Raw genomic sequence first — 12,123 nt, 5'->3', positions numbered from 1 at the left:
ACTGTTTAATGGTGGTTTGAATAGAGAGAAACTTATTGTTGTAACCATAAAAAGTATTTGGACATTGATAGCATTATCATTGTTGTGGCAGATGAGTCATAGATTTGCTTATATTCGCAACGAGGTAAGTACTTAAAGAATCAACTGTAACTGTTTAATTTTATTCTTGTTGGCACATCAATAATATTTTGAAAATGACTTGTCTGATCTGAACTCAATTTGGAGGAAAGTTAAGGATGAGTCTTGACATGATCTAGTACAAATATTAGCAGCTTCATATGCAATCGCAAAAGTATTTTCCTAGGTAGACCTAATTTCGAAAATGATTTTTTTTCTATACCTAAAATATGTTTGCATTAATGCAATGAAGATTTTTTTAAACTATCAGGTTTCATTCTCATAAAAAAAAAAATTGTTCTTCAAATATTAAGCAAGATATAACTTTTTTTGCACTTGAGTACACACTTTTTTTATCATAAATTCCAAAGATTTAAATTACCACCCGTAATAATGGGGTACATAAAACAAATTTTCTAACTTACAAAAAATATTTAATTGTCAATGTGAGTCGTAACTGAGTTACACAATATAGATCCTACCATAGGAACAAATTCATTCATTTTTTTATGCCTTCCTTGAATAGCTTCTATTCTGCAATGTTAAAGTCTCTTTTAGTAGGTATGATTCTGGTAGGAACGTCCTCATAATTTCTTCTTATAAACATGAAGCATTTCGTAATTCTAATGTCCAGTAAAGAGTGAAAAAATAGACAATTTAAGTAAAAAAGTTTGTGCCAGAATCACCTAGAGTAAAAATGGTACACAGCTGGTGTATAAGCCCCCTCCGTATAAAACGCACATTCGTTAATTTTATTAAATTATCATTAAATTTCGGAATTTAATTAATGTAAAATCATATAACATTTTCTGTAATCTATAATCGGCTTCGATTTCAGAATAATATTATTAACAACCAAACATTACTCAGAAAACCACTCCACAACCAAGACTTACAACAGAATTTTGGAAGATTATGGGAAATGTTGTGTTATTGTGAAGTTAAAAAAAAAAATCCTAAACGATCGGACAAAATAAAGGACACGAATCCGACAGTTGGTACTACCAGGGCAACTTTTAAGCGAACTTATGAAACCTGTAGCACTTGTCTGGCGCCTTTTGTTTAGTGGCGTAAAGCATCAGTGGTCATTAACGATATTTATACCTTATTTTATTTTATTTTTATTGTTATTATTTTTTTTTTGTGTGTGTTCGATGTTATATTTGTGTCAGTAAGCCTTTTGATTTTAAAAATTGAAATACTAATTGTATTATTGTTTTATCATCGTTTCGGAGGGTTTTTGAAATATTGGGGTTTAATTCTAAGCTATTGAGGTTTGAAAATAAAAATTCTTGGAAAATATGGCTAATGTTCAAATTTTTGTTACAATACTGGCAGTTCGGGGGCGTTTGTTTTAGAATAAGATAGAAGTGGGTGAGCCTCGTGTGATCTATTCTCAACCTCGTCAGTATGACCTCTACGGCATTTGCGGCTGGACGTACCTCAGAGCTTTACGTCTTTTAAAATAATTTTTAGTATACTCCTTGGGCTTTCATTCTTCAGAAATTACCATTTATTTTTGATGTCCTTTTCGAGGGTTTTGCTCATTTCTGATGGAGTTAAAATTGCTTTACCCCGTCCCGGAAGCGCGAGTGCTTCTCTTCCAACATGATCGGCCAGTTCATTCCCTGCGATTCCTACATGACTTAGAACCCATATAAATGTAAATGACATACCCAGATTGTGTAGAGTGTTTAAGAAAAAATAGATGCAGGAAATTTTCATCTGTACCATAGACACCCCACTTTACGGGAGTTTAGACATAGCTCTGTATAAATTTGACAAATTTCACCAACTATTTTTCCTTTGCCATGCGAATTAATTATGTCATTGGCACCTATATTCCAGCAACGGTTCGTTCCTTTGGCTATGTACTTAAAGTACAAATTATGAATCTTAGTTATAAAATACAACCACAGAGAGGTGTAATATTTAATTTATTTATATGAGAGGAAATACGGAGATTATGACATACTATCTACAGACTACTGTGTACAACTTATCTCCTAGTCCTTATAGATATGGGAACGTATATAGGTTTGCTAGGTTTGCAGCTTACAAGTTATAATAGAAAGTAAACAAACTTCAAAGTAACCCTACCTGAATTCTACAATTTGTTTTAAAAATATGGGTGAAAGTTTAATTGGCAGCATCGTGACTAATAATTGTCCGAATTTTTTTGTTTTGATTTTGCACGGATTATAAACAACAAAAATACGAGGATTTTAATAGCTTTCACCCTTACTATGAAGACAGGGAGCATTTAGAAAAAATATATAAATCGGTCCAGTATTTCGAAAGTAATCTCAAGAAGAGATTGAGGTTACTATAGTAACATGATAACAGCTAACTTCACTGTACAATACTGGTCCGATATAGTGATTTTTTTTTTTCACATTCTTTTAGACAATTTAACTATCTATGTTTTGTCATATCGCACTAGTATTTCTAAAGTGAAATAAGTCTAAAACTACATTTCTGGAAATGTGACACTTTTGCCTATGGAGGGGGAATAGCATTAAGGCAGAAAGAGTGACACAAGTGCCCTCTGGCGGACAAGCTCTGAAGCTAGGTTGATACAGTTTTGATGATTCATAAAGATATATTTACCAATTTCTTTCATAGTCATAACTCAAAAACACCGATTTTTTAGTTGTGTCACTTTAGAAATACTACTGCGATATGTATAAAAAATAAAATATGAATAGTGTTTATATAATAATCCTCATTGTCCTTCAATATTAGAATTATATTAAAACATTTCAGACCAAATGACCTATAAAAGTGTGGTAACAGATTACTTAAGTATAAAATAAAGTTGATATTCATTGTTAAGACCTTAAATACGAATTTTTAGGGGAAAAATGTCGCTTTATAATTGGCCTTTGATTTTTTTTTTTGAAAATTCAAAAAAAATATAAATAGTTTTAACACTACAGAACCAAATTTGGAAATACTTTGGGGCTCGATAAACTGCACCAAAGGGCACAAACCTGATAAGAGATAAGAACTTTCGAAAAGTTTTTACATTACGGTAACTATGGTAACGTAATTGATAACAATTAACTTCGCTATATCATCGTTAATACTGGTTCAATTTAGGTGTTTGTTTCTTATTATTTAATGAAACATGAATATTTTTTAAATAATAACAAGCTCTGTGCTTCAATATTAGTACTATATTGAAGCAATTCGGAATGACTGCCCTATGTAAGTGTGGTAAAAAGATTTTTTAGGAGTGAAACAAATTAGATGTGCGTTTTGAGCCCCTCAAGAAATCCTTAAATACGAATTATAAAAAAAATCGGAAAATAAAATTTTAACTAATATTAATTGAATAAATCGAGGTAAAAATTTTTTTAATTTCTTTGAAAAATGTTATTTGCTAGTTTAAGACGACACTAAAAACGAATATATTTTTATTTGTTCTAAAAAAAAATTGTTTACCAACTTTACCTGAGCCCCATTAGGTTTTAATATTTTTTTAAAAATTATAATAGAGCTTACTGGAATCTGATAAAATATTTTTTGTTAATCCTCGAAAAGAGACGAATCGATTGGTAAACAATAACCGTAAAAAAAACGCATACTTCTGAGCTACAAATTGAAAACGCTCAATATTGTTCATAACTTTTCTTCTCCAAAATTCGGGGATTTTATTACCTTTAAACCTACATCCTTAGGCAGCATTTCGAAATTCGTTTTAAATATAGACTGACAGACCGATATTTTAAAGTTTTTTTTGGCATAATTTTCAGAAAATGGTTACTCTAAGCCACAATGGTTTCAGAATATAATTTAAACGCAACGCTATAGTGTTGTAATAAAGAGTTAATTGTAGTTGAAAGGATTAATGACTTTAAGAATCGATCACAATCTACCGCTTTGACAGTTCTCAATTATTCCCAACTACCGGTTCAATTTAAATCCATTACAACATGATATCAATTGTTATGCCCACTTAACATGAAGGAAAGTCAATAAGTAATCCAGGTTTCGTGTTATATTAATAATGATGTTACCAGTGGGACAAAATGACGTGTTCACTCAATTCGAAAAGTATACTCGTTTCCAAAGATTTATAGGAATGTCAACACTGATTTATTCCCGTGGCAAGATCCGAGCATCAAGAAAATGGTTCATGATAAACCTCGTAAGCACCAGCAGCTTTCTCTTGGCCAACTTCTTCACGCTCAACTCAGTCCGAAAGAGTGCTCTGTATCTTAGCAAGTGGTATTATTATATGAGTACAGGAAATTATATGTTTGTGACGTGGGCTATCGTCGCTTCGTGGATCCAGTGCAACAGAAATGTGGACTTGTTGAACAGGGTTCTTTTTAGGATCAGAGCCGTGGACTTGCAGATCATTTCTCTTGGAGAGAAACTAGAACCAATAAAAACAAACTGGACACAAATCTTAATTTACGTATTAGTGTCCTCAGCCTTTTTACTGCGTATAATTCTTGTACGAACGTTTATAGGCTCTATTTTCTTGTTCATTGTATACGTCCCTTTCATTCTCGTCGTATCAATTCAGGATAACATTGTCAGGATTGGGTCATTATTACGCCTACGTGCCTCTGCCATAAATCAGCAAATTATCCGTTGCTTTGAATTGGAAGCGAAGAACGCTGTGACAGTTTTGAAAAAATTAGTCTTGTGCCACCATCACCTGAGCGTCTCCTCCGCAGACTTAGACAAGTACCATTCTCTTCAGGTGGTTTCCATACTGGCATCGACATTTGTTTCATCATTTAGCGAGGTTTTTGCTATAATTTCTATTTTCCAAAAAAATGATTCGGTCGCTAACAAGAACATGACTCTAATTATTAAAACCTTTTGGATAATAGTCATTATCAATTTGTTTTCGGGGATTTGCCATATGTTTCAAGCCATCACTACTAAGGTAAAAATCTTTTCTAATTGAGCTATTTTATTTTTGTATGTATTGCAAATATTAAAATGAAAATTATTAAATTGATATATTGTTGGTTGTAAAATAAGTTCGTAGTGTTTTTTACTGGTGATTTCAATAAAAACTTCAGATTCTTGTAAATATTTTTGATCAATTTTATATAACCCATTTTGATCTATTGATCTTTTTAATTCCGTCCTCCCAGAACTATTCAGATTTTTGCGCAATGAACTCCTCTATGTGCGTTTTGCAATCCTGAGGCGAATTAGAGTGTTTCTCGTTAAGAGAGTTTCGAAGGGCCCAAAGTGAAAATCTGTTGGGGCAAGGTTTGGTGAATAGGGTGAGTGGGGGATGATATCCCAGCCGAACTCCAATAACTTCTGCCGGGTCTGCAAAGACACATGAGGAGGTCGTTCTTTTTTGGAAATAAAAAAAATCATTAAATGACGAAAATGAATTTTTTTCTCTTTCATTTTGAGCTAGCAAAATACCACATTTTCATAAGGATCCTCGATTGAAACTGATGCGTAAAAGCACCTTAACTAATTCTTTTTTAGAATATGCATTGGGATTAAATTGAAATATTGAAAAAGCTATGATCTTGTAGTAGCTATATAAACGGCAATAAAATACTTTATATCACATTAAACTAAATTTTAATTAAACACTAATGAATATCTGTACGTCTCACGGCTTCCGAGATATAGATTTTACGCAATAAATTCACTAATTATTGAATTTTCAGTACATTTTTTGAATTTTCAGTATATTTTTTTACATTTTGTAACCACATATAAAAATAAAGAGGTTTGAAAATAAAATTAAAAAAGGTACATTTCTTTATGAAATATTGATTTTTAAAAAAAACTGTGTCTCGGGAACCATTGGCCTTAACAGTTCTGTTAGGGATCATAATTTAGCATATTTACTCTACTTTAAATGATATTCTATTCGGTTACTCTAGTGCTGTTGCCAGTTTTAACGATATGGTGCTCCGAATGAAAAATTTTTTTTTAACATTTTTTATTTCCCCTACTCTACTTGGCAGACTTATCAATTTTGACTAGTAATTATAGGAATTTTTCATTAAAGTAATAAAATATTGTGGTGAAAAATTGTCTTTTTTCTTCCACTGGGCGCTTAGACTATAAGGAGGTGAACTTCTAAGGCGGATTGGTAGTCGGTTGCTATGGTTAATGTTGTGGTAGTTCTAGGCTTAAAAGCGCCATCGAAAGACGCTACGTAAAAGACTTTAGCTTTTAGAGTATCAGAAGATTCTATTGTGATTTTTATTTATTTTATTAATACATTCATGAATACAACAATATATTAAATGGATATAAATAAGTTAATTTAAAGTATTTACACAATTTTTACAAATAATAAAGTTACAATAGTTTGGCTACAGACTTTAGTGGTTCTCTTCTACAAACGAAATGACAACATTATTGTTTAAATAAAATAAATTGTATCCATTTAAGTTTCAAACACTCTTTATTAATACTTTAAATGTCCTACGTTTCGCCCTACAAGGATAATCTTAAATTTAAATTCACACCTCTACTAAAAATGTTTACAAACTATTCTGCCCAGGTCTAATAATTTTAGTTAGATTAATATATTTTATCACCTTTTCATTTCATTTCAAAACTTTTAAATGCAAATTATTTTACACTATTATCACTCATTTATCAATGTATAGGGTAATATAATTTGCACTTTAAAGTTTTAAAATGAAATTAAAAAGTGATAAAACATGTTAATCTAACTAATTAAAATTATTAGACCTGGTCAGAATAGGGTTCTAAAAATTGTAATATTGGATTCGAGGTGTAAATTTGCAGCTAACATTTTCCTTAAGTATGCCCGGGTTGGCCGAAACGTCTAACACTTAAAATATTTATAATGAGTGTTTGAGACTTAAGTGGATATATTATTTAAACAATAAAACCAATCTCGAAGAAGTGATTTGATTATGAATTAAGACAATGTTATTATTAATTTATTCTTTTTTTATATTTTTATATTATACATGAACTATTATTTTTTGCAGGCCAAAGAATTCAACACACTTCTGTATCAAATTATGATCGAAGATAAAACAAATGAAATTTTAAATAATGTAAGTATTTGTGTAAAGATTTTTTAATCTAATATATTTATAGTTTTTAAAAATATGTATAACTTAATTAGTTCTTAAACCTGATAATTTATATGTATTTAACGTAGCTATATAATTTTGAAGATTAAATCTTGAGGTTACCAACTTCGTAGGTAATTACCTGCTACATACCTTCTCATCATCCGTTCCTTTTTCATTGATAGATCATTCCAAGTAAACCACAATGGTTTCTATTCATTCCTCTATTCTAAAGTCCGCTGGTTTTCCTCGAGGTAGTATCTTCTGTCCCATCTTCCACACCGTCTATACTGCTGACATCCCAACCAATCCTAACACTATCCTCACCACGTATGTCGATGACTCATGTGTGCTTACAATTAATAATAACCCTTTAATTGCATCCCAAACAGCCCTCGAAGAATGGTGTTGTAATTGGAAGATTAAAATAAATCCCAAAAAAATCCATAAAAACACCTTTACCCTTCGTCGTATACCTACCGACCCCCCTACAATCTCCGTTAATAATGTTGATCTTACTCCTGTACAACAGATCCAATACCTTGGACTACATCTGGACAAACGAGTAACATGGAATCCTCACACAAGACACAAGAAGAGACAGGAAACTGCGCGTCTATTTCGACTATTATAGCACTTAATGGACAAACTTGTCTAGTGTTGGGCTAACTTCCAATTCATTACAAAAGACTGATCTACATGACTGTAATAGGGCTCCACTAAATCTTCGAATTTTTCTCGTATCCAATGCTTACAATCCAAAATCCTTCGTGAAATTCTCAATACTCCTTACTTTTTCATAAATAAAATCATACATAAAGTTAAGGTCTTGTTCTATATGTAACCGATCAAGGCCGAACCAGATATCATTCCTTCCATTATGAACTCACTAACCATCCAAACCCACAAGTTTCTAACCTTGCTTCCTCTTCCATTCCTGACAATCCTCCGAGGCGCTTGAAAAGAAGATGGCCACGAGACCTGCTAATGTAAAACGTCATTAGAGAGCTACCTATGGATAGTTTCTTTATACTCCTGTATCACTCTATCCTAACTGAGATTAAATTTACTAAATGCACTATAATGTACAGTTGTAAAAATCAATAAATAAGTAAATAATAAAAATTAAAAATCTTGATGCACATTAGTTTTCTGTTCACAGCCAAAACTGAAACTTCATATTGCTATGAACCGTGAGGTAGTTTTTACGGCATATGGGTTCTTCAACTTAGACTATTCTCTCGTTCATTCAGTGAGTGTTATTTAAGACTTGATATATTTCATAGAAGACATTTTAATGAAATTAAAATATATATATTAATATTTTTGTTTTGTTTTTTATTTTTTTCTAGATAATTGCATCATCGACAACATATCTAGTTATCTTATTACAATTTAGTGAAGAACCAGCTTCGGACCCCGGAGGAGTTACTTCAGGAAATATTGGAAACGCCACTACAACTCCTTTACCTTTTTTTCTTACCACAGTTTGATAACTACCTTTAATGGATTGAAGAAAATAAAATGTCCAATCATATATATTTATAAATACGAATATGATATTTTTGTTTGTTTTACAAATAGCTGAATTATTTCGTGTACTACAAGAAGGTAATTTGTATAAATAAAAAAATGTACACTAAATTTATTATCTTATTATACAATGTAATAGATTGGTTATTGACTGGAATGGGTGTGGTTCGCAATATAATAAATACGTCTCTAGAAAATTACGTCATTATAAGAAACAAAATAGAAATTTTCATGAGACTAAGAGTTCAAGAGTCTATGTACAGTTGAGAGTCAAAATTGATAACTACCAACAATAGTTATGAGGAATAAAAAATGGTGGCTGTTCTGAAGATACGCAAACTTCATTTTATAATTCTTTTAAATATTATTTCCTTTTAAAAAATGGTTCAGTTTTTACCTGGACTACAGAAAGTTTACATTAAATGTCATTGAAAAGTAAACATTGAAATATTTATATATGTATATATAGTTGACCGTAAAAATAGATATATAGGAAGATGGTCAGGGTTGCGGTCACAAGTGAAACGAAAATAGTTTACAATTTTTTTATTTTCCAACGTTTCGCCCCACTTTGTAGGGCTTCATCAGGGCTAAAAAGATACAAAATGAAACTATGTTAAGATAAAATGATAGAATTAAAAATAAAAGATGCAATGAAAAGAATAAAAAACAAGTAACAAAGGCAAGAGCAATAGTTTCATACAAAAATACGTAAAATATAAAGCTAAAAAAGTACATGAGATGTATATAAAACAACAAACAAAAAACAATACATATACAGAGATAAAATAAACGTCATAAAAGAATAATAAAAAAAAAATAATAATAATAATGGAAAAAAAAAAATAAAAATGACAATAAATGAGTAGAGAGCCATATAGGACAACATACCTGTCCAAATAAATAAGTTCAACAGACGCTGTTTCTTTCTGTCTGTTCAACTTATTTATATAGGGGCGAAACGTTGGAAAATAAAATAGTTGTAAACTATTTTCGTTTCACTTGTGACCGCAACCCTGACCATCTTCCTATATATTGAAATATTTAAGTTTATATTATTCCAGAAAAAACCTAAAACTTTCTCTCATTTTTCATTCGAAGCTCCATTTCCTTAAAACTACCAAGAACACTAAAACATCTTCATAGCACATTATTTTAGGTACAGTAAATTCTCTAAATTATGAGCCCTAATAAACATATGTACTATGTAATGATTCCAAAAACATAGAATTTCATAAAACAAACATTTTTCAAAACCTTGATGATTCAAAATTTTGTGAATTTATTTTTGAAAATTCAAGAAAATCAATACTTTGACGAAAATACTTTTTGTAAAATACTTAAAGGTTCCAGACATTTTTTTTTTTGAAAACCAAAAAAGTTTGTCTAAACAACAATAAACATTTTGTGAATTTATTTTAGCAAATATCATGAAAACTATTGTTGTTAGGAAGATAAACTGCTTTATAGTAAATTTAATTTGAATGCTGGTGAAAATCTGAAAGTTTAATGGTTGCTGACAAATAGTTTACACTACTTTAAATGATGTTCTATTAGGTTTTGTAGTGTCGTAGGTGGTTTAAATGATATGGAGGTCCGAATGAAACTTTTTTTTCCAACATTCTGAAACAGACTAATCAAAAATTGGGATGAAATAACTATTTTCCCCACCCTCGGAATCTTTGAGCAATTACTAACTGACAAGCTACATCAGAATCAGATAAGAAGACTGATACATCATAACAGCAGAAATCTGCTATATTACGCATTTATCTGGTATATTACTCTGTGAGTTCCTTCGTTAAAAGGGCATGCAGGAAGCAAACTTCACTCCGTAGGGAATCAGTCTATCGGTCGCGAAGGGGATAGTAAGTCCTACAGAAACTAGCAGAAGATTCCTTACCAAAGGAACTAAATTTGTAGAAAGGAGGAGAGATTACAAGTAGGCAGGAGTGAAATAAAAGTCGAATTAATATTTCGAATAAAAAAATGCACTACAATTTACTAATCCACCATGTACATTGTTGTTTATTGTCTCCTTAACGAGATGGCTTCATAGTGGATAAGTCACACTTTGGTTAGTCAAGTTTGAGCTCAGCTATTAAACGCTACGAGGGGGATCAGAATACTGTAAACTATATTGATTCAAACAATACATTTTGGGATATATTAATGTTAATGTATTGTTTGAATTGTTAGTAGTTATATTCAAGTCATGTTAAATTACTTACTAGAAACAATACTTATATCAATATGCGTTATCTGCTTGATGATAGTAGTTCAGATCTTAGCTGGTAGATCGCGTATTTCGGCTGTAATGATCAAGTGGCTGCTCGAGTAGTGACCAACAGATAGCGACGTCTCTGCACATTCATAAAGTTTTTTTTCTTTTTTTGAGGTCTTTCATTCATATTTTCAGTCCAGACAAAGTAGTACAAGAGCCGGGAAGAAAAAAGGCAGTTTTCTCACCCAAGTGTTTGATTACTATGTAATTAATGAAAACTATCTATAATTAATAGTCAAAACTGATGAGTCTGCCAAGTATAGGCAGGGGAATAAAAAATGGCGGCTGTTTCAAAACCTTAAAAAAACATTGATTTTTCATTCGGAGCTCTATATCTTAAACACTACTACCAACAACACTAGAAACCCTAAGAGCACATTATTTAAAGAAGAGTAAATTTGCTGAAATATTAGCCCTAAAAGAGCAATTTACGTCCAATAGTTCTCGAGATATAGCTTTTTAAAAAGCAAAATTTCATAAAAAATCTACTGAAAGATTAGTAGATAGTTAATTTATTTTGTGAAATCTATATCTCAGGAACTATGTGACGTACAGATGTCTACTAGCACTCAAATTAAAGCTAGTTTAATGGACTATACAGAAGTTTATCACCTTTACCTTCGTAGGAATAGTAGTTTTCATGATATTTGCTAAAATAAATTGATTTATAGTTGTTCGAACAGTAAATTTGATTTAAGAAAAACTCATCTTTAAATGAGTTCTCTTAGGTTTTCTTGTGTTGTTCCTACTTTTTAAGATATAGAGCTCCGAATGAAATATTACATTTTTTTATCGCTTTTAAACAGCCGCCATTTTTTATTCCCCCTACCTATACTTGGGAGACTCATCAATTTTGACTATTAATTATACATAGTTTTCATTAAAGTAATAAAAAATTGGGTTGAGATAACTGCCATTTTTCTCCTCTTGGGCTCTTGTATTAAAGGGTTAACTGTATTAAATCATATTTATTAAGATCAAAATATGAGTGAAAAGCAGTTTTCCGTTACAAGAAGGAAGGCCAGTGATGTGATGTAAACATTACAATTACAAATTACAAATAATCCTCACCAAGCGATTGATTTCGAATATAAATTAATTTAAATAAAAATACTTTTAGAAAACAAACTAATA

At 31.0% G+C, this 12,123-nt stretch overlaps 1 non-coding gene across 1 annotated transcript; it reads left to right on the top strand.

The window, feature by feature from the left end:
- Positions 1-6,475: 6,475 nt before the first annotated feature.
- Positions 6,476-9,034, top strand: LOC106691455 (uncharacterized). Its single transcript, XR_010843716.1, has 3 exons — positions 6,476-7,154; positions 8,335-8,424; positions 8,525-9,034. It is a non-coding gene; the product is annotated as an uncharacterized protein (transcript).
- The last annotated feature ends 3,089 nt before the right edge of the window (positions 9,035-12,123 follow it).

This window comes from Halyomorpha halys, unplaced genomic scaffold, assembly GCF_000696795.3.
Source record: "Halyomorpha halys isolate HHAL.00 unplaced genomic scaffold, Hhal_1.1 Scaffold2362.1, whole genome shotgun sequence".
In the NCBI taxonomy this organism is placed as follows: Eukaryota; Metazoa; Arthropoda; class Insecta; order Hemiptera; family Pentatomidae; genus Halyomorpha; species Halyomorpha halys.
This window is presented reverse-complemented; position numbering and strand designations above follow the sequence as displayed.